We start from the raw sequence: 23,392 nt of genomic DNA on the forward strand, positions 1-23,392 counted from the left end.
GTATACGATATAATTAAATGCCTCCAGCAAACTGAAATGACTTCCAAAATTTACACTTTGCTAACATATTACAATATAACAGATCATAAAAGCTAACTTGTAATGTTCAAACAAAACAGTCAATGCACTGTGATGATTTTTCAGCATCTGATAACATATTTCTAATTAAAGAAAAATACTCTGATGGGAGAAATGGTGTATAAATTTAAAAATGAAATATTATACCATATTCTTCCCTAATGGCTTTGTAATAAATTTCAAAATCTGTCTATTGGAGTAAGAGACAATGGAGAATAATATTTGGCCCTAAGATTTAACGTTTCAGTTTCATTTATAGCTATATATATTAGTAACTAGTAGTTACATATATTTCTTCCCATATCTCACCAAACACTTTACCATTTCTAAAACTGTCCCACATAACTTCTGTTTATCCTCAAAAAAAGAAAATGCAAACATTTAATTTTCATTAACCATTATTCAAATTGCCCTCATACTGTCTTGAAATTCATATAAATCCGAAAGATAGTTGTTTGTTTTTTCTGCAGCAATATGCCTCTCTAAAGACCATCTAAATGTATAGAATTTAAAAAACAAGCCCATATTTTTCATTTTGTCCTCATTATTTCATTTTCTACCAGAATTATATATCAAAATTCCATATATTTTACATTATTAGAAGAAAGTATGTTCTTAGTTAAATAATTTAAATTTTGTCCTTTGCTACAAATATAGAAGATAGAATACAACACGACAGTTATCCCTGCCAGCATACATTGAAAGTTAAAAAAAAAAAAAAAAGGTTTGGATGCATGGGAACTTAACAGTGAACCTAAGAGTGGAAAGTTATGACCAACCTAGACAGCATATTAAAAAGCAGAGACGTTACTTTGTCAACAAAGGTCCGTCTAGTCAAGGCTATGGTTTTTCCTGTGGTCATGTATGGATGTGAGAGTTGGACTGTGAAGAAAGCTGAGTGCTGAAGAATTGATGCTTTTGAGCTGTGGTGTTGGAGAAGACTCTTGAGAGTCCCTTGGACTGCAAGGAGATCCAAGGGATCTCCATCCTGCCAGTCCATCCTGAAGAAAATCAGTCCTGAATATTCACTGGAAGGACTGTTGCTGAAGCTGAAACTCCAATACTTTGGCCACCTCATGCGAAGAACTGACTCATTTGAAAAGACCCTGATGCTGGAAAAGATTGAGGGCAGGAGAAGAGGACAACAGAAGATGAAATGGTTGGATGGCATCACCGACTCAATGGACATGGGTTTGGGTGGACTCCAGGAGTTGGTGATGGACAGGGAGGCCTGGTGTGCTGTGATTCATGGGGTCACAAAGAGTCGGACACGACTGAGCGACTGAACTGAACTGAAGAGTAGAAATACTGAGTTATTAGTCTTTGCAATTGCCACATAATCAGAGTTATAAAGAACCCATCTGCTAATGCTGGAGACATGGAGATGCATAATAATATGTATTGGGACAACCTTTTTATAACCTCTACAGACCTAGGGTTAGATCCCTAGGTCAGGAAAATCCCCTGGGGTAGGGCATAGCAATCCACTCAAGTATTCTTGCCTGGAGAATCCTATGGACAGAGAAGCCTGGTGGGCTATGGTCCATAGGGTCACAAAGAGTTGGATAAGACTGAAGCAGCTTAGCACGGACACACACACACGTTAAAATACATAGCACATGACAGAATAATTTGTTAAAGAGTTTTAATGAAAAACATGGATATATGGAGAGATAGACATAAATATAGTCAATCCTTGTGGGCTTTTCTTAGCCAAGAAAAAGCTTTCATTTAGCAAATGAAAGCTCTGTGAGCAATCTATATAAAGTGAAAGTGGCTCAATTGTCTCTGTGACCCCATGGACTATACAGTACACGGAATTCTCCAGGCCAGAATACTGGAGTGGGTAGACTTTCCCTTCTCAGGGGATCTTCCCAACTCAGGGATAGAAATGGGGTCTCCTGCACTGCAGGTGGATTCTTTACCAACTGAGCTATCAGGGAAGCCACAATCTATATAGTTTAGTTCAGTCGCTCAGTCGTGTCTGACTCTTTGCGACCACATGAACCGCAGCATGCCAGGCCTCCCTGTATATCACCAACTCCCAGAGTTTACTCAGACTCATTCCCACTGAGTCAGTGATGCCATCCAACCAGCTCATGCTCTGTCATCCCTTCTCCTCCTGCCCTCAATCTTTCCCAGCATCAGGGTCTTTCAAATGAGTCAGTTCTTTGCATCAGGTGGCCAAAGTATTGGAGTTTCAGCTTTAAAATCAGTCCTTCCAATGAATAATCAGGACTGATTTCATTTAGGATGGACTGGTTGGATCTCCTTGCAGTCCAAGGGACTCTCAAGAGTCTTCTCCAACAACACAGTTCAAAAGCATCAATTCTTCAGCACTCAGCTTTCTTTATAGTCCAACTCTCATATCCATACATGACTACTGGAAAAACCATAGCCTTGACTAGACGGACCTTTGTTGACAAAGTAATGTCTCTGCTTTTTAATATGCTGTCTAGGTTGGTCATAACTTTCCTTCCAAGAGGTAAAGTGAAAGTGAAGTCACTCAGTCATGTCCGACTCTTTGTGACCCCATGGACTGTAGTCTACCTATGACTGCAATCACCATCTGCAGTGATTTTGGAACCCAAAAATATAAAGTCAGCCACTATTTCCACTGTTTCCCCATCTCTTTGCCATGAAGTGATGGGACTGGGTACCATGACCTTAGTTTTATGCATGTTGAGCTTTAAGCCAACTTTTTCACTCTCCTCTTTCACTTTCATCAAGAGACTCTTTAGTTCTTTTTCACTTTCTGCCATAAGGATGGTGTCATCTGCATATCTGAGGTTATTGATATTTCTCCCAGCAATCTTGATTCCAGCTTGTGCTTCATCCAGCCCAGTGTTTTTCATGATGTACTCTGCATAGAAGTTAAATAAGCAGGGTGGCAATATACAGCCTTGATGGACTCCTTTTCCTATTTGGAACCAGTCTGTTGTTTCATGTCCAGTTCTAACTGTTGCTTCCTGACTGGCATACAGGTTTCTCAAGAGGCAGGTCAGGTGGTCTGGTATTCCCATCTCTTTCAGGATTTTCCACAGTTTATTGTGATCCACACAATCTATATAGGGAGTTACCAAATAAAATGTGCAAAAACAGTTTTGGTAAACGAACTATAAGAAAGATTTAATTCTGTGAGAATGAAATTATGAACAGGATTATGAATAGATAGGCTTATCAGAAGTCATTTCTATTCAACTCATATATTTTCAAGTGAGGCAAGTATTTTCACAGGACATCAGTTTATATCTAATGTAGATTCTAATCAGTCCACACTTTTTAAATCATTCCTAGTAATGACCCTATATTTCTACTCAAGTAATGAAGGAAACTATTCCTACACAAATAAGAAGTATTTCACCATAATGACCTTAAACTTCCCAGGCATAATCCCTGAAATAACCTAGAACCTAAATCTGTGGTTTATTGATTAGCCTGTGTAACTATGAATAAGAGAGGTACAAAGAATCCCATGACATTCAAAATCTTCAGATGTTGTATGGAGTACTATTAAGAGATAATATATCTAATGAACATACTAAATCTTTTAAATCTTCTTATAGATTCAACATTTGAAGACATCTAAACACCATTTTCTCTTTAGAACATACTCATTATTGAACATTTCAGAATGTATCACAAAGAAACTTCACTACAAATCAAAACTATTTCACTGGACCTTTCAGAATTTGTGTAAAAAATTCATCATAATGTATCTATGCTTCAAGTTCATAAGTGGATGAGCTAAGTAGATGATTTGATTAGATGGCAATAATATGTATTGGAACGACCTTCTTATAACCTCCACAGAAGCTAGATGGTGGAACAAAGAATCTACCAGGGTGGAGGTTAAAGACCTGTCTCTATAGTTGTTTTAAAAGCATTGACTTCCCATCAAAAACTGTGTGTAACACAAGCCTTCATTCAATGAAGTACAGCTGTATAAACAGGTTACAGTAACTGGATCCCACTGTCTTACCTCTGTTACTTTTCAGAATTGGGGAAAACAAGAAATACAGGAAGTAAATTATTTTCAAGGGTGGCTTTAAAAATACATTTTTAGAAAATTGTTCCAATAGTACTTTGGTAAATAAGATACATTTAACAGTACATTTACAAATATGTTCATCTTTCCTAATATTTGAATTGATGAGTTGTCTGTTCTAAGGAAGAAAAACAAATGTTAAAGAGAAAAACTGATATGATCACAATAAACTTCAGTGAAAAATTCATGCAAGTTGTCATCAATAATAATTTTCTTTTTCTATAAGAAAATTATTGATTGTAAAACTTATGGTATATTATTATGTCCTTTCAATGATACTAGAAATAATAATGCTATTAATACTTTCCACTGCAAAAATATATATTTCTTTACATATATTTTATTTATACATTAACTATTCATTCAATTTGGCCAAAATTTAATGTAATATATGTGTGTATGTATGTTATATTCTTGAGTTTGCTGTCTTGTTCCTTTTTTATTAAAGTCCAACTTACTTACAATGAAATATATCCCTTTTGATATTTAGTTCTGAGTTTTTATCAAACAAATACAACTGTGCAATTACTGTCAATATCAAGATATGGAATAGTTTTTATTATTCCAAAAGACACAGAATAGTTATGATCACCCCAAAGTTCTCTCTTCCATTTTGTGCATGGCAGGCTAACTCTAACGTGGCTCCCAGATTCAGATGATGAGATTCCTGCGGAACTTGGGAGAGTTTAATGTGTTCTGGGTGTGAAATAAGAATCCATGGGATCCAGAGGGCTTCCTACGGGAGGCAGTCTCTAAGGCGGTCCCCAGTGATTCTAGTCTACTGGTACTGAACCCCCTGTATAAACTCTTCCCTTGAATGTGGTTGGATTTGACTTCCTTCCAGTAAATGGAGGGCTTTCCTGGTGGCTCAGTGGTAAAGAATCTGCCTGCAGTGCAGAAGACCCAGATTCAATCCCTGGGCCAGGAAGACCCCTGGAGAATGGAATGGCTACCCACTCCAGTATTCTCGCCTGGAAAATTCCATGGACAGAGGACCCTGGTGGGTTCATGGGGTCGCAAAGAGTTGGACACAACTGAGAGATCCAAAAGTGTCAGACACAACTGATTAATGTTACTGTCAGACAGAAGTGACTAATGCTCTTCTGCTAAATATACTTTTGGCAAAGGTGACAGGATGTCACTTCCGATATCAGGTGATTAAAACACTGAGGCTGACGTCTTGGGTGCTTTCTCTTACATCACATGCTCTGTCCGAGGAAAGTCGGCTGCCATGTTGCAAGCTGCCTTTTGGAGAAGCACCTACGACAGGGAACTAGGAAAGGCCTCGGGTTAACCAGCTAGCAAGGAACTAAGCAGCTTAACCCAAATTCCATGAGAAATTTAATCTTGCCAAAACCATGTATGTTAGTTTGGAAGCAGATCTTCTCCAATTTGAGTCTTCAGATAACATTGCAGCCAGAAACTAGCTTATTACTTAATTGCAACCTCATGAAAGACTGGGGACCAGAAGCACTCATCTAAGCTGCCTGCTCATTTCTGACCAACAGAAGCTGCAAGAGAAGCCATGGGTATATTACAAAGCAACGGACCATTAATACACTGGTCCGTTCTCCCTGATCTTATACTCTGTCCCTAGCATCCTCTGATAGCATCCAAGTTTTTTTTCACTTGTTGTTGGTGTTTAGCTAAGTCGTGTTGAACTCTTTTACACCCCGTTGGCTGTAGCCTGCCAGGCTCCTCTGTCCATGGGATTCTCCAGGCAAGAATACTGGAGTGGGTTGCCATTTCCTGCTCCAGGGGATCTTTCCGACCCAGGGACTGAGCCTGTGACACCTGTATTGGCAGGAGGATACTTTACCACTGAGCAACCAGGAATGCCCTTCTTTCCCCTAGTTTTGCTTTTCTAGGGATGTCTTATCAGTGAATTACTGTGTATTAGGCCTTTGGGTTTGGTTTCTTGCACTTAACATAATGTATCACAGATTCTTCCATTTTGCTGTGTTTATGAGTAGTTTGTTCCCTTTTTTTGCTGAGTAGTATTCTATTTGTACAATATGCCACAGTTTTTGTTTTGTTTCGGTCCACTTAGTAGTTGAACATTTCAAATGTTCCTAGTATTTGGCAATTACAAAAGAAGCACCTATAAATTTTCCAGAATATTTTTCAGATGGACATAGTTTCATTTTACTTTGGTATATACTCAAGAGTGAGATTACTGAACTGTATGGGACATTTACATTAGGTTGTCAACAAAATTAAAATTATTTTCCAAGTGACCATGCCTTTTTGTATTATCACCAGCAGTAAATGAGAGTTAAAGGGCCTCCACATTTTTGATGGCACCTGACACTAGATGGGGAAACAGTGGAAACAGTGTCAGACTTCATTTTGGGGGCTCCAAAATCACTGCAGATGGTGAATGCAGCCATGAAATTAAAAGATGCTTACTCCTTGGAAGGAAAGTTATGACCAACCTAGATAGCATATTGAAAAGCAGAGACATTACTTTGCTGACTAAGGTCCATCTAGTCAAGGCTACGGTTTTTCCAGTGGTCATGTATGGATGTGAGAGTTGGACTGTGAAGAAGGCTGAGCGCTGAAGAATTGATGCCTTTGAACTGTGGTGTTGGAGAAGACTCTTGAGAGTCCCTTGGACTGCAAGGAGATCCAACCAGTCCATCCTAAAGGAGATCAGTCCTGGGTGTTCTTTGGAAGGACTGATGCTGAAGCTGAAATTCCAATACTTTGGCCACCTCATGCGAAGTGGTGACTCATTGGAAAAGCCCCTGATGCTGGGAGGGATTGGGGGCAGGAGGAGAAGGGGACGACCGAAGATGAGATGGCTGGATGGCATCACCGACTCGATGCAAATGAGTTTGAGTGAACTCCAGGAGTTGGTGATGGACAGGGAGGCCTGGCATGCTGTGATTCATGGGGTCGCAAAGAGTCGGACATGACTGAGTGACTGAACTGAACTGAACTGGCACTATTAATTTTATTTTTATTTAATAACATTCTAGTAAGTGTATATTGTTATCACATTGAAATTTTAATCTACACTGCTGCAGTGGCAAATGACAATAGTTACTTCTTCGTGTGCATTTTTGCCATTGATATGTCTTTTGGTCTATTCAGTATTAGTGCTTTCAGTTTAATTGGGTTGCTTTTTTATTATGGAGTTTTGAGATTCCTTTATATATACAGTACATAAACATTTTCTCCTTATGAAGTGTCTTATGAAGAACACTGTTTTAAGTTTGATGAAACCCAATTTATATACTTGAGAGTTTTATTAAAAGATACTTTTAGTATATGTAAGAACAGAGATTACTTTGAAGAAACTTATCAGAATGATGAGAAATTTGCAAACAGAATAAACTTGTAATCTAGAAGCTAATAGATTCTATATGCATTACACATCTAAAGTATATTTAAATAAGTCTCATATCTCATATCTTGTCACCTATAAAGTAGACAGAAGTAATTCTCTAGGTTAATCTGAGCCATAAACACAAGTCTACAAGGAATGTTCACAGCTATATGATAACTATTTAATCTTCAGGAGTGACAGGCCAGAAGTCTTGGGGCACCCTGGAAGTGATGATGTTGCCTTCACTCATACTGTGAAAAACCTTCAAGTTATAAAGGAAAAAATGTTAGGCCTGTTTGTAATATGTTAGTGATGTTTAGTACCGAGAAAGTCATGTTAGTAACACTTTGTGGAACATTTAGCATATTGTGTAGCAGAACATGGAACATGAGGACTGAACTAAAAGGAGCCTTATGAAGCTACTTAGTTCAATTTCTTTATTTTATAACTAATAAAAATGAAATTGAAAAGAAAAAGGGAAAAACTTACATTAGAGGAAAAGAAAGCTTTTTAAAATTTTCTCTCTCTCAGCAGTGATTTATTTGGGGCATTCTCCCCCATCTTGGATTTTTCGTTCTCCTTCAGAAATGGAGGTGAATGGGACCAAGTGTTCTCTGGGTCCCAGCTGACATATATTTTGTAATGTCCAGGAAGTAAAGGACAAACAGAGCTCAAAACACATTCTTGAATGATGGTGCTGAGCTTCTTGAATCAGCACAACTGCCTTTTGCTTTTTACAGTAAATCTAACACTATAAAGCACTGAACTTACCAATTTTTGAATGATAATTGTCACTTTGAATTTGAAAATACTGAGTATAAGTGAACCCTTCAAAATTTGTTCTATCTCTTCCCAACAGATAAACATGATTGATAAGTGATTTCAAAAACTTAAAAAGTTAACTAAGTAATCAATATAATAGTAACAGACTCAAACTATCAAACTGAAGTCAAAATGGGAAATGTAAGGAGATGCATAACAATGAATAGATCCTCATTTATTTTTCTATTCTTTACTCAACGAACTGATGGTGATGTCATCAATTTTACCATCACACTTTCATTCACTTCTTATGGCAGCAAATCAAATTGATGAGAAAATTGATGATATTTCAAATTCATTCAATGAATAGAGATTGATATTCAGTTCAGTTGCTCAACAGTGTCCGACTCTTTGCAATCCCATGGACTGCAGCATGCAGGCTTCCCTGTTCACAAGCAACTCTTGGAGCTTGCTCAAACTCATGCCCATCGAGTCAGTGATGCCATCCAACCATCTCATCCTCTGTCGTGCCCTTTTCCTCCTGCCTTCAATCTTTCCCAGCATCAGGGTCTTTTCCAATGAGTCAGTTCTTCACATTAGGTGGCCAAAGTATTGGAGTTTCAACTTCAGCATCAGTCCTTCCAATGAATATTTAGGACTGATTTCCTTTAGGATGGACTGGTTGGATCTCCCTGCAGTCCAAGAGACTCTCAAGAGTTTTCCCAACACCACAGTTCAAAGCATCAATTCTTTGGTGCTCAAGCTTTCTTTATAGTCCAACTCTCACAACCATACATGACTACTAGAAAAACCACAGCTTTAACTAGATGGACATTAGTTGGAAAAATAATGTCTCTGTTTTTTAATATGCTGTCTAGGTTGTTCATAGCTTTTCTTCCAAGGAACAAGTGTATTTTAATTCCATGGCTGCACTCACCATCTGCAGTGATTTTGGAGCCCCCCAAAATAAAGTCTGTCATTGTTTCCACTGTTTTCCCATCTATTTGCCATGAAGTGATGGGACCAGATGCCATGATCTTAGTTTTCTGAATGTTGAGCTTTAAGCTGAATTTTCCTCTTTCACTTTCATCAAGAGGCTCTTTAGTTCTTCTTCAGTTTCTGCCATAAGGATGGTGTCATCTGCGTATCTGAGGTTATTGATATTTCCCCCAGCAATCTTGATTCCAGCTTGTGCTTCATCCAGCCCGGCATTTCATACGATGTATTCTGCATATAATTTAAATAAGCAGGGTATCAATATTCAGCCTTGACGTACTCCTTTTCCTATTTGGAACCAGTCTGTTGTTTCACGTGCAGTTCTAACTTTTGCTTCCTGACCTGCATACAGATTTCTCAGGAGGCAGGTAATGTGGTCTGGTATTCCCATCTCTTTAAGAATTTTCCACAGTATTTTTGTGATCCACATATACAAAGGCTTTGACGTAATCAATAAAGAAGTAGATATTTCTCTGGAAACGCTCTTGCTTTTTTGATGACCAACAGATGTTGGCAATTTGATCTCTGGTTCCTCTGCCTTTTCTAAAACCAGCTTGAACATCTGGAAGTTCATGGTTCACATACTGTTGAGGCCTGGCTGGGAGAATTTTCAGCATTGTTTTGCTAGCGTGTGAGATGAGTACAGTTGTGTAGTGGTTTGAGCATTCTTTGGCATTGCCTTTCTTTGGATTGGAATAAAAACTGACCTTTTCCAGTCCTGTCGCCACTGCTGTGTTTTCCAAATTTGCTGGCACATTGAGTGCAGCACTTTCACAGCATCATCTTTTAGGATTTGAAGTAGCTCCACTGGAATTCCATCACCTCCACTAGCTTTGTTCTTTGTGATGCTTCCTAAGGCCCACTTGACTTCATATTCTAGGATGTCTGGCTCTAGGTGAGTGATCACACCCTTGTGGTTATTTGGGTCATGCAGATCTTTTTTGTATAGTGCTTATGTGTATTCTTGCCACTTCTTCTTAATATTGTCTTCTGTTACATCCATACATTTTCTGTCCTTTATTGTGCCCATCTTTGCATGAAATGTTCCCTTGGTATCGCTAATTTTCTTGAAGAAACCTCTTGTCTTTCCCATTCTATTGTTTTCCTCTATTTCTTTACTTTGATCAATGAGGAAGGCTTTCTTATCTCTCCTTGCTATGCTTTGGAACTCTACATTCAAATGGGTATATCTCTTCTTTTCTCTTTTGCCTTTCACTGCTCGTCTTTTATCAGTGCTCGTCTTTTATCAGTGACTTGTAAAGCCTCTTCAGACAACCATTTTGCCTTTTTTCATTTCTTTTTCTTGGGGATAGTCTTGATCACAGACTCCTGTACAATGTCACAAACCTCCATCCATAGTTTCTCAGGCACTCTGTCTATCAGATCTGATCCCTTGAATCTATTTGTCACTTCCACTGTATAATCATAAAGGATTTGATTTAGGTCATACCTGAATGGTCTAGTGGTTTTCCCCACTGTCTTCAATTTAAGTCTGAATTTGGCAATAAGGAGTTCATGATCTGAGCCAAAGTCAGCTCCCAGTCTTGTTTTTGCTGACTGTATAGAGCTTCTCCATCTTTGGCTGCAAAGAATATAATCAATCTGATTTTGGTATTAACCATCTGGTGATGTCCATGTGTAGAGTCTTCTCTTGTGTTGTTGGAAGAGGGTATTTGTTATGACTGGTGTGTTCTCTTGGCAAAACTCTGCTTTTGACCCACTTCATTTTGTACTCCAAGGCCAAATTTACTTGTTAACCAGGTATCTCTTAACTTCCTACTTTTGCATTCCAGTCCCCTACAATGAAAAGGACATCTTTTCTAGGTGTTAGTTCTAGAAGGTCTTTTAGGTCTTTAGAAAAATGTTCAAATTCAGCTTCTTCAGCATTACTGGTTGTGGCATAGACTTGGATTACTGTGTTCTTGAATGGTTTGCCTTGGAAACAGAGATTAGTCTGTTCTTTTTGAGACTGTACCTAAGAACTGTATTTCAGATTCTTTCATTGATTATTAGGGCTATTCCATTTCTTCTGAGGAATTCGTGCCCACAGTAGTAGATATAATGGTCATCTGAGTAAAATTCACCCATTCCAGTCCATTTTAGTTCACTGATTCCTAAAACGCCAACCTTCATTCTTGCTATCTCCTGTTATGCACACACGTCCTCAGCATAAAAACTGAGAGCACTTTGGAAACAACACAGCTTTCCTGTAAACTGGGAGAGAAGTTTGAAGAGACCACAGCTGATAGCAGAAAGACTCAGACTGTCTGCAACTTTACAGATGATGCATTGGTTCAACATCAGGAATGAGATGGAAAGGAAAGCACAATAACAAGAAAACTGAAAGAAGGGAAATTAGTAGTGATATGTGTCACTAACAGTGTTACCTGTATTCGGGTCTATGAAAAAGTAGAGTAAAAATTCCATCATCATTTTGCACAGAAATTAGTTGCAAGGATGAACAAGCTAAGTTCAATGAGCAAATCTCCATACTGCTGGTTTTTTTTTTTCATTATTGTGTTCAATTATCTTTATCACAAACAATTAAACTATTTCAAAGTGTTGATATAATTAGGGTCATCTCTTTGGTTAATAAATAAATGTTTGTGCAAAAAAAAAAAAAAAGCTTTTGTAAGCTTCATCATTCTCCATGTACATCCCTCTGCTCCTTTGTGCTGAGATTTGCCAACTCTAAATATTAACCTAGATTTCTCTTCTTTCTGTTGATATTACCTCAGCTCTAGGTCATAGGTCAAGTGATCTGCTAGAAGATCCTGATTCCATCTCTGGTGATACATGGAAGGAGCTCTTCTCCGCTCATAGGAAAAAGTATTGTTGTACTAAAGTACTAAGTGGTTTGAAAGCCGGTATCTCTAGGATTATAATAGATAAGCAAAGAGAGATTTTTGGTTAAAGGAGGTTCCCATACCTTTCAACTGTTGAAAATTAGCTGTGTTTATAGAAAAGCGAGGGCTCCCCTTGTGGCTCAGCTGCTGAAGAAACTGCCTGCCATGTGGGAGACCTGGGTTTGATCCCTGGGTCAGGAAGATCCCCTGGAGGAGGGCATGACTACTCACTCCAGTATTCTTGCCTGGAGAGGCCCATGGACAGAGAAGCCTGGTGGGCTACAGTTCATGGGATTGCAAGAGTTGGACACAACTGAGCAACTAACACACACACACACACACACACACACACACACAGAAAACCTATCCCCTCTCTCCAAAAGTTGACAGAATTAGATAAAAATCCTTTGAAATCAAAGTTATCAGTATTACATTTTAAAAGAATTATGAAGCTGACAATTGTATCTCACAAAGGCCACTTATCTATTGAATGAAACCAAATTCTAGTGCACGTGGGTGCTGATTAGCAGCAGCAACCATAGCATCATGGCTTTAGGTTTGGGGACTGCTAGTAATTTCATCATGGGACTTACCATATATCCAGATCAAAAAGGAACCCACAAGCTTTGCATAGAATAAAAATCAAGAAATTGTCCAGAGGATTTAATGACATCCATTTGGCATTCATAATGACCTAAACTAGCACAATCCAAAGGCAGAAATCATGGGAGAACTATCTTTATGTCAATAGATTTCGCTACGATTGGCAAGCACTCCTACAACACTCCTTCTGTGCCGCATGCTTGCCTGTGGTGAGACACAATGAACTTCTGCTGTATTATGTTTGGAATAATGACTCCTATAATTTATCTCCACAAGCCACAGAATCCAAGAACACATTAACCTCCAAAGTTTGAAAGGAGAGCAATGTTAAGGAAGTGAACGGGAAAGCAAAACAACCAGGGATTGTCAGGAAAAGACAGGAAAGCAGGAAAAAAAAAAAAAAAAAAAACGGCACTAAAACCACAGTTAGAAAGTGGCTGCAAAGTGTCTTTATTCTCCCTCTGTCTTATGAATGGATGGAGATTATCCTTGTCAACGGCAACAAAAACCTACCGGGATCTCTTTGCCAATAATAAGGGCTTTCTATTGGTCTTACCATTTGCCTTTGTGTTCTGAAACTAATTTTTACTGCTTCATTGCAAATGAGTAAGAAGCCTGTAAGATTACTGAATTTGCAAGAAATGTGATGGTGTCCACGGAAGGTGCCAGAGTGAATCAGGATTGGATGTCCCAGTTGGAACAGGTCAGTGTATCCTTAGGTTTCATTTTGACATAGATTAGCATGGTGACTGGTCTTTGAGAAACCAATCTGCATCTGACAGATTTTTGTTCTACATGTATGGGAACTGTTGTTCCTCATAATAATAATATGTTATTATTGCTTGTTGACACCTCATAGAACTGAATGTTGTTACTCTGTTGAGTTACTTTGCCCTTTCATCTGTTACCTGCAAAGTAAATGTATGTCTGAAATCTGAATATATATCTGATTTTAAAAGGAGGCTATCAATGACTATAAGTCTCACTACTACTGGAGGAAGAGATCTCATGGAATATTCTTTGACCACTGAAAGATGGAAGTGGTTATGCAGGAACATAGCTTCCATTACTCTAATAGAAGTAACCTCATATTCTACCCTGTAAATCTCTAAGCATGACTCCATTGCTCTATGACCTTCAAACCCAAATGCTATTTGTTAAATGCATTCATCATTTTCTGCCCGTGCTTCCTTTTTCTGTTTCTGATCTCCTAGTATGACAATTATGCCTTTGATCACTTCCTTTTCCTTTCCTCAACCTCCACTAAGATTTCACAACTGGCTTCAATCAATCCATCGAGTTACCTGATTCTTTCCTTTCCTATCGCATTCCTGCTGTCCTAAGTGAAGGCCTCACTGCCTCGGTAGAGTACAGCGCGTAACACTGTGCGCTATCTATGTGTCACAGTCTAGTGAAGTTTAGCAAACTGACATCACAGGCCAAAGTCCAGTCCACCAACTGTTCCATACAGCCAACAAGCTAAACTGGCTTTCACATTTTTATTGACTGAAGTAGAATCAGAAGAGTAACAGTTTGTGACACATGAATAGTACATAAAAAAAAAAAAAGAAATATGTATCTTCATTTTTTTTTTCTCATGTACCCTCCATTTTCTGGGCATCTTGAATACCCTGAACCCTTTCCTGGTCATCTGTATCTGTGTGACCTGTCAAAATAGTCTCCATCTTTCAAAAAATGTCATTTTCTCTAAGCAATCCTACTTGGTCTTCCCAGCTACAATTATTACACAATCCTTATTACTCCTAGGCCTCTAATACAACAAATACTAGGTTATTTTCCTCCTCTATTTTATGCATTTCTTTAAAAAATATTTATTTATTTGGCCATGCTGGGTCTAGTTGTGGCATGTGGGATCTTTAGTGAGACATGTGAACTCTTAGTTGTAGCATGTGGGATCTAGTTCCCTGACCAGGGATCAAACCTGGGTCCCTTGGATTAGGAGTTCAAGTCTTAGCCACTGGACTTTGAGGGAAGTCCCATAAGCTTCTTAATTAGAGGGATTAATTTATCCATTTGTACTTTTTACAGCACCTACTATTAACTTTGCATAGTAGATCACTAATATATTGTCTTGATTAAACTTGCGCTTACCAAATAAAACTGTTTCATTTGAATAATCAATGCCTAATAAATAACTACTGATTTTATCTGTGAAATACATGTATTTTCACTACTGAAATCAATGCTTTTACAATTTTTGTTTGTCCTTCACACTGACTTCATCTCCCTAGCTTCAGTCATATCTAAACATTCCACTTTGTAAAATATGAACTGTTAACCTTGCTTTCCTTAATTTGTTTTTATCTCAAATGTCTTAAAAGAGTAATTTATTCACTTATTTACCTCAAATTCATTCTTAAACTCATTGTCAATATCACTTAGTTCTCTCCAAAATCATAATTGGTCCTTTCTTTCTTGCCAAAACTAAAGATCTCGTTCTAGATGTCATCTTATTTGAACTTTCTAAAACACTGCTTCTGTCTTGAAAATCTTTTCCTTTGGCTTCAGTAACCCCCCTTTGCTCCCAGTTTTCTCTTTATCATTAAGGTGTAATTCCCTGACTTCTTCCCTAATTCGCTTGGGACCAACTCTTCTTCTCTTTGCTCCTCATTCTCACTGTTTTTCATCGTGTGAAATGACTTCAATAATCACTTAACCAAAATCTGACAGCTCCCAAATACTTCAGTCTACAGGTTTCCATCGACTCTGGGTCTGAATTCCTTTTAGGAAACTCTACACATGGATGTGAGAGTTGGACTATAAAGAAAGCTCACAGCAGAAGAATTGATGCTTTTGAACTGTGGTGTTGGAGAAGACTCTTGAGAGTCCCTTGGAATGCAAGGAGACCCAACCAGTCCATCCTGAACGAGATCAGTCCTGGGTGTTCATTGGAGGGACCAATGCTGAAACTGAAACTCCAATACTTTGGCCACCTGATGTGAAGAGCTGACTCATTTGAAAAGACCCTGATGCTGGGAAAGATTGAGGGCAGGAAGAGAAGGGGATGACAGAAGATGAGATGATTGGATGGCATCACTGACTCAATGGACATGGGTTTAGGTGGACGCTGGGAGTTGGTGATGGACAGGGAGGCCTGGCATGCTGCGGTTCATGGGGTCGCAAAGAGTCGGACACGACTGAGCGACTGAACTGAACACATATTGTGCCCTGAGCCTGTGTTATGGTCTTATTTTCTGTCCCGTCATCCTTCTTTCTCAATGGGATTACTATCACCTTGGCCACCCATGCAAGGGAGACGACAGCCAGGGAAGGTCTAAGGCAGAACTAGATCTCAGTGCTTTTTGTACCCTTCTGAACCCTCTTTTGATATTCAGGCGTTGCTTAGTACATAATCAGGAAAAAAACCCAGAATCGCTAAATGAATTTTTTTAAAGATGTGACTTTATATTAGCTTGTGATGTTGTCTTCTAATACTCTTTAGCAAACAGGCCCATAACTTGGTTTTATTACTAATAGGAACAACAATATATAAGAGAAAATATAAAGAGAAAAATAGAGTGGCAAAGGCAACATGGAAAAACATCATTATTTGTGAAAGTCAGTAATAAATTATGAGATTTTTTTCCTCAAAGAATTGACATGTTAGGAAATATCAATAAGGAAGGATATGTGAAGAAACTCAAAAACTATTTGACACAAACTAAAATAATGAGCTTCCCAGGTGGCACTAGTGGTAAAGAATCCCCCCTGCCAAGGTAGTAGACATGAGATGCAGGTTTGATCCCTGGGTCAGGAAGATCCCCTGGAGGACAGCACAACAACCCACTCCAGTATTCTTGCCTAGAGAATCCCATGGACAGAGGAGCCTGGTGGGCTACAGTCCATAGTGTTGCAAAGAGTCAGACTGAACACAGCCACATGCACACTAAATAATGAGATAGCTTTTACACTAAAGAAAAATTTCCTCTAATTCCTCAAGGTATTTTAAATATTATTAAATTGTGTGTTACTTTCCCTCTAGTCCTCAAGTTAGAACATCAGACTTGAAGCCTGTGCCCCTGATGCTGTTTATAAATTTCTTAACAATTTGCAAGGAGTCATGACTACAGTTATCTCACCTGCTGACAATTAAGCTTACCTTTCCTTTACCTGAACATATATATTTTGATACGCTTAGGTTGGAAGAATATAAATGTGATATAGTACTTTAGTATTATTTTTCACAAGCCTCGAACATTAAAAACAAATTAAAAAATAAGGCTACACAAAGTTCCCTAAAAATTCTTAAATTCCCAAATGGAAAACAAAGATATTGTCAACGCACAAAAGGCTATCCCCATAGTTCTGTTGCTATGTAACCCCCACTTACTCATTACATTCAAAGAAAGTTAGGGATTTGCTGCACCCCCTTGTCCCTCTCTTCTGCCATTCCAAATATGGGTGGCTATTCTGTGAACTGAACTTAAAGTTACCCCATCAAAGACAGAGTGCCAGATTTTTTACTGAAAAAATACTCTTCCCTAGGAGGACCATTGTATTGATATCTCACTATAATTTTGAAAACAAGTTGTTGGAAATGTTTTATAACATCATCAGTATCCAGAATTGTTATTTTTCAAGTTATTTTGCAAGCAATGAAGATCAGTTAAATAGGCTGCCAGTGGTGGCTCAGCAGTAAAGAATCTGCCTGCCAATGCAGGAGAGGCAGGTTCTATCCCTGGGTCCAGAAGATCACCTGGAGAAGGAAATGGCAACTCACTCCAGTGTTCTTGCCTGAGAAATCCCTTGGGCACAGGAGCCCCATGGGCAACAGTCCAGGAGGTCACAAGGAGTCAGACACAACTTAGTGACTAAATAACAACAAAAAAGTCACAAAGCAAAATATTATCCAGGTTTAACACATACACTGACATTTCTCAGCACAATCTAACACCCAGGAGTCCACAATAACTTGCCTTTTGATCCCTGAGCTTTGCAGTACAGTGTGAAACTTAGCAGCCACAAATCTATTAACAGTAGTGCAACAAATTTGTATAGGTCAAAACAATGATTTGAACACATTTCATGTAGTAATTCCCTATTTCCTTGTGATCAACCTGACTGAAACCTTGTCCAATGACCAAAATACCCTGGTGTTGCATAATGTGATTTCCTATAATTACGTCACATTTGATGCCACAGACCATGCAAAACAGATTAACTGTGACTGAATTAGCTTTCTAAGGCCAGCTGATATGCGTATGTAAATCATGAAACATACTCACACATTGAGAGGCAATTAAATGACTCTCAAACACTATGCCATAAATAATTTAAACCTCATAAATATCTACCTTACAAAGTAGCAATTGTTTTTTATTTGTTTCTTTAAGTATCCATCATGATGACCTAAGTCATTTCAGTGCATTTTCATCTTGGGGAAACTTATAAACTTATTAGGAAAACGCTTTGGTGGCTTTTTTTTTTTTGGGGGGGGGGGTTGGATAATGCCTCGTTTGTTCTTTTTAAAGAGTTCTTATTTTCATAGGTTCTTGGTTGTCTTTTGGAAAGATTGATGTCTGGTGTCACTGCTAGGAAGTGCAAACTGTTCAGCCTCACTGCACCCTAGGTCCTCACCCTCTTGCTCCACAGGATACCACATACTTTGGCAGCCAATGTTCAGAAGGGAAGTGTTTTAATGGTAATAAGTGATGCCAGTGAAACCTTTACCCCAGTGCTCAAAACTCAGTGATTGGAGCCTGAGGAACCAAATAGCGGAACTGAAGGGAATAAATGACCATGTTAGCTGAAAGGGACCGATGCTGTTTATCTAGCCAATGCTAAAAGGGATTCAAAATTTCCTCCGTCATTAAATTTTTCACCAAAATATCATCCTCAGGGTAACCTGGGAGAATCTGGATCTATTTAACGATGCCTTGACCCTTTTCTTCCAGACGGAAGGGTTTAGTGATCAATTGTGTTAATAATAGCAATTGTCAGAGTGCTTTTTAGAAGTAATTTCCACAGTATAACATGTTCCAGTTATACCTCCACCCCTATGGAGAGTCAAGCAATAGGAGGGAACCCCTTGCACTGTAAGTAAAATGAAAAGAATTTATATAAGATGACGTGAAGCAGGTGTTTGAGACACATTGAGCTCCTTAGTGGGGGAAAAAAGTGCTATTCTGGAAGCAGTATGTTGAGAAGCTGTGTGATGGTGGCAAAGTCATTTAATTTAAAGCCTGCAATGTTCTCATCTCAATGAGTGAGTGATGGTATTGTTTTTCATGAAGAACAATATGCCTACCTTTACAATACCAAGCTTAAATAGAATAGGAACTTTTCTTTCGAATAGATGAGTTGGATTCCAATTGATAGAAATGAGTTATTCACTTGTTGCCTCAGTCAAAATTACCAAATCCAGTGAAAACAGCTAACTACATGGGGACCTCACCTACCATGTTGGTCTATTTCCATGCTTTAATCAAATTACCTAGTTCTTTGAACCATCCAATGAAATTGACATCCAGTTGTTCGGAAGCAAAACTACTAAGGGGGAAAACTCAACTTAATCTTAACAGCCATGACTAATTTCTCTAATAGTTTAGATTGGCTTTTGTTTTTTTTTTTTTTAGTTTTTGCCTAAGTCACTGCCAAAGCTATATCAAATATAAATATTAATAAAATTTTAATATTGCTTTTGAATTAGACACACCAAAAAGCAATCATAAAAGGGGGGGGTAGTAAAGACTGAAAAAAAATGATTCTTAAAACCAATTGTGAGGCAATGTGAAGGCAGTTTGAAAGAGAAATGAAGTATACACTGAAGAGTGAAAATGTAGAGTTCTAGGCAGATACTTAACAGTGAGTTAACTCTTATTTTCTTGCTGTTTTAAAGGAGAGGAAATTGAGGAAACAACTTTTCAACGTCACAGCTAGAAAGATGCAGAGCCAGAGTCTGAATCCAAGCCTATCGGGCCCCAGGGACCACACTTTTTCCTGAGTTCTAATGTAGGTACCTGCCCACAGCTCTGCAGGAGATAAAACATACAGTGAATGATGCATGGTGTCTACTTTTAAACGTTTGTTGTTTAGACAGAAAGAGAAGATAAAGACTTTCATATGAAAAAGTAAATGGTATAAAAGTGTAAACCTAAACCGCTGGTGCCAGATTAGTTGTGTAAGCACTACACATAATGGAGATCAGGGAAAGACGATACAGCTGAGACTGGATTACGTAGGTTATATCTTCAGAAAAGGTTAGAGTCAAAGTTCAGCCTGAATGTTAACCATTGCTAGAAGACTGAAGTTTAGCATATTAAGAGAGTAACTTTCATTTACAATATACAGAATGCAAAATAATTGTTATAGTATGCACTTAGTCACTCAGTCTTGTCCAACTCTTTGTGACCCTGTGGACTATAGCCCATCAGGCTCTTCTGCTGATGGGATTTTTCAGGCAAGAAATACTGGAGTGGTTTGCTATTTCGTTCTCCAGGGGTTCTTCTGAACCCAGGGATCGAACCCACACGTCCTCTATCTCCTGCATTGCAGGCAGATTCTTTACCCCCTGATCCATCTTGAAGTTCTTTTGTTATAGTATGCCTTCCTTTAAAACAAACTCAAAACACTGACATTGAGATTAACTCTATTTATGTATTTTTTTTTTACTTTTATAAAGTATTACTTGGTTTAACAAAGGTAAAGTACTACTTGGTTTAGTACTTTAAAAAATCACTTTATGTGTATTTTTAGGAACTATTACTAATGTTCAAAGTGAAGAATACAAAACATAAACAATTTAATAATGTTCCATTTAGGGAAAGGAAAAATGGAATTCAAACATCTTTTGTTTTAAATAAAGAAGGACCACTTAACACTTCATCACATCTTAAAAGCCCCTTTTCTCAAATTTTACAATAAAAGTTTTAAGACACAGACACTTAAATGAATTTCTGTTCAACTTTTTTTTCAATTTAATTTACATAATCATGAAGCTTAAATTTTCTTTAAAAGCCTCAGTGAAGTTTTAGTAAAATATCATAAATGATTTCTATTGGAGCAGCTAAATACTTTAAATTTCTATTTCAGTTCACTAAATTTACTGAAAATATATTTTTTCCTCAGAATTTTTGGGCTAATATTTTCAAACATCAACAAAAATATCTACGTAAGTGTATTTACTTTTCAAATGAAAGAAAGGAACAAGTCCCCTGACAGATTTCAGAATGAATATTTACATAAATAGGGCTTGCTCAGTGGCTCAGTGAAAGAATCTGCCTGCAGCGCAGGAGACCTGCAGGACACATGGTTTGATCCCTGGATGACAAAATCCTCAAGAGAAGGAAATGGCAACCTATTCCAGTATTCTTGCATGGAAATCTCCAAGGACAGAAGAGCCTGGTGGGCCACAGTCCATGGGGTCACCAAGAGTCAGATGCAACTAAGTGACAAAACAATGACACATTTACATAAATGAGATGATTCATCTTCGGTAGTGTATTCACAATTATATACATGCACACACACACAAATGCAAAGTGCCTGATATTATTATCAATGCATAAAGTTATTGGATTTTATACCTTTTTAGCAATAATATGTGATCCTAGCAATTAAATGCACATGAGCATATGCTGCTCTCTTTGGTTTGCTGCTAGCCAATTCACTCTTCTTTAAAACAATGTACACATCTGAAATATTTTTAACTTATCTTGGAGAAACAGATTTAGGAATCAAAACATGAAATACTGACAAGAAAATTAAATTGTTTTATGCAATACTTTGGAAGGGGCAAAAATAAAATTCAAACTAAAATAAAAAAGTGTTCAAAAGATAATATTTATTATTATGTAAACAAAAGACCTGGAGCTGACTGTGCCTAAAATCATCAGTTCCTTATTGCAAAATACAAGTTCTAGTTGAAGAAAGTAGGGAAAACCACTGGGCCATTCAGAGATGACCTAAATCAAATCCCTTATGATTACACAGTTGAGGTGATGAATAGATTCAATGGACTAGATCTGGTAGACACAGAGACTGAACATCTATGGACAGAAGTTCATAACGTTGTATAGGAGGTGGTGACTAAAACCATCCCCAAGAAAAGAAATGCAAGAAGACAAAGTGGTTGTCTGAGAAGGGCTTACAAATAGCTGAGAAAAGAAGAGAGGTGAAAGGCAAAGGAGAAAGGGAAAGATATTCCCAACTGAATAAAGAGTTCCAGAGAATATCAAGGAAAGATTAGAAAGCCATCCTAAGTGATCAATGCAAAGAAATAGAGGAAAACAGCAGAATAGGAAAGATCAGAGATCTCTTTAAGAAAATTGCAGATACCAAGGGAACACTTTATGCAAAGACAGGCATAATAAAGGTCAAAAATGGCAAGAAACTAACAGAAAAAGAAGAGATTAAGAAAAGGAGGCAAGAATAAACACAACTGAACAAAAAAGCTCTAAATGACCCACATAACCATGATGGTGAGGTCACTCATCTAGAGACAGATATCCTGTACCGTGAAGTCATTAGAAAGCATTAGAAAGCTTTACTATGAACAAAGCTAGTGAAGGTGATGGAATTTCAGATGAGCTACTTCAAATCCTAAAAGATGATGCTGTTAAAGTACTGCACTCATTATGCCAGCAAGTTTAGAAAACTCAGCAGCGGCCACACACTGGGAAATGTTAAATTTTCATTTCAATCCCAAAGAAGGGCAATGCCAAAGAACATTCAAGTTCAGTTCAGTTGCACAGTGATGTCTGACACTTTGTGACCCCATGGACTGAAGCATGCCAGACTCCCCTGTCCATCACCAGCTCCTGAAGCTTTTACAAACTCAAGTCCATCGAGTCAGTGATGACATCCACCTGTTGTCCCCTTCTCCTCTCGCCTTCAATCTTTCCCAGCATCAGGGTCCTTTCGCATGAGTAGGTTCTTCTCACCAGGTGGCCAAAGTATCAGAGTTTCAGCTTCAACATCAGTCCTTCCAATGAATATTCAGGACTGATTTCCTTTAGGATGGACTGTTTAAATCTCCTTGCTGTCCAAAGGACTATCGAGAGTCTTCTCCAACACCACAGTTCAAAAGCATCAATTCTTCAGCACTCAGCTTTCTTTATGGTCCAACTCTCACATCCATACATGACTACTGGAAAACAATAGCTTTGACTAGATGGACCTTTGTTGGTAAAGTAATGTTTCTGCTTTTTAATATGCTGTCTAGGTTGGTCATAGCTTTTCTTCCAAGGAGCAAGCGTCTTTTAGTTTCATGGCTGCAGTCACCATCTGCAGTGATTTTGGAGCCCAAGAAAATAAAGTCTGTCACTGTTTCCACTGTTTCCCCATCTATTTGCCATGAAGTTATGGGACTGGAAGCCGTGATCTTAGTTTTTTGAATGTTGAGTTTTAAGCCAGTTTTTTTCACTCTCCTTTTCTACTTTCATCAAGAGATTCTTTAATTCCTGATCACTTTCTGTAATAAGGGTGGTGTCATCTGCATATCAAAGGTTATTGATATTTTTCCCATCAATCTTGATTCCAGTTTGGTCTTAATCCAATCCAGCATTTCTCATTATGTACTCTGCATTTACATTAAATAAGCAAAGTAACAATACACAGCCTTGATGTACTAGTTTCCCAATTTGGAACCAGTCTGTTGTTCATATCTGGTTCTAACTGGTGCTTCTTGACCTGCATTGAGGTTTCTCTGGAGCCAGGTAAAGTGATCTGGTTTTCCCTTCTCTTGAAGAATTTTCCATAGTCTGCTGT

General features: G+C 38.1%; 1 protein-coding gene across 3 annotated transcripts in view; it reads right to left on the reverse strand.

Annotated features, from left to right (window-relative positions):
• Positions 1-23,392, reverse strand: part of AGMO (alkylglycerol monooxygenase) — a 390,458-nt gene that overhangs the window by 260,923 nt on the left and 106,143 nt on the right. The window lies entirely within an intron of this gene.

This window comes from Capricornis sumatraensis, chromosome 5 (genome assembly GCF_032405125.1).
Source record: "Capricornis sumatraensis isolate serow.1 chromosome 5, serow.2, whole genome shotgun sequence".
NCBI classification, from domain to species: Eukaryota; Metazoa; Chordata; class Mammalia; order Artiodactyla; family Bovidae; genus Capricornis; species Capricornis sumatraensis.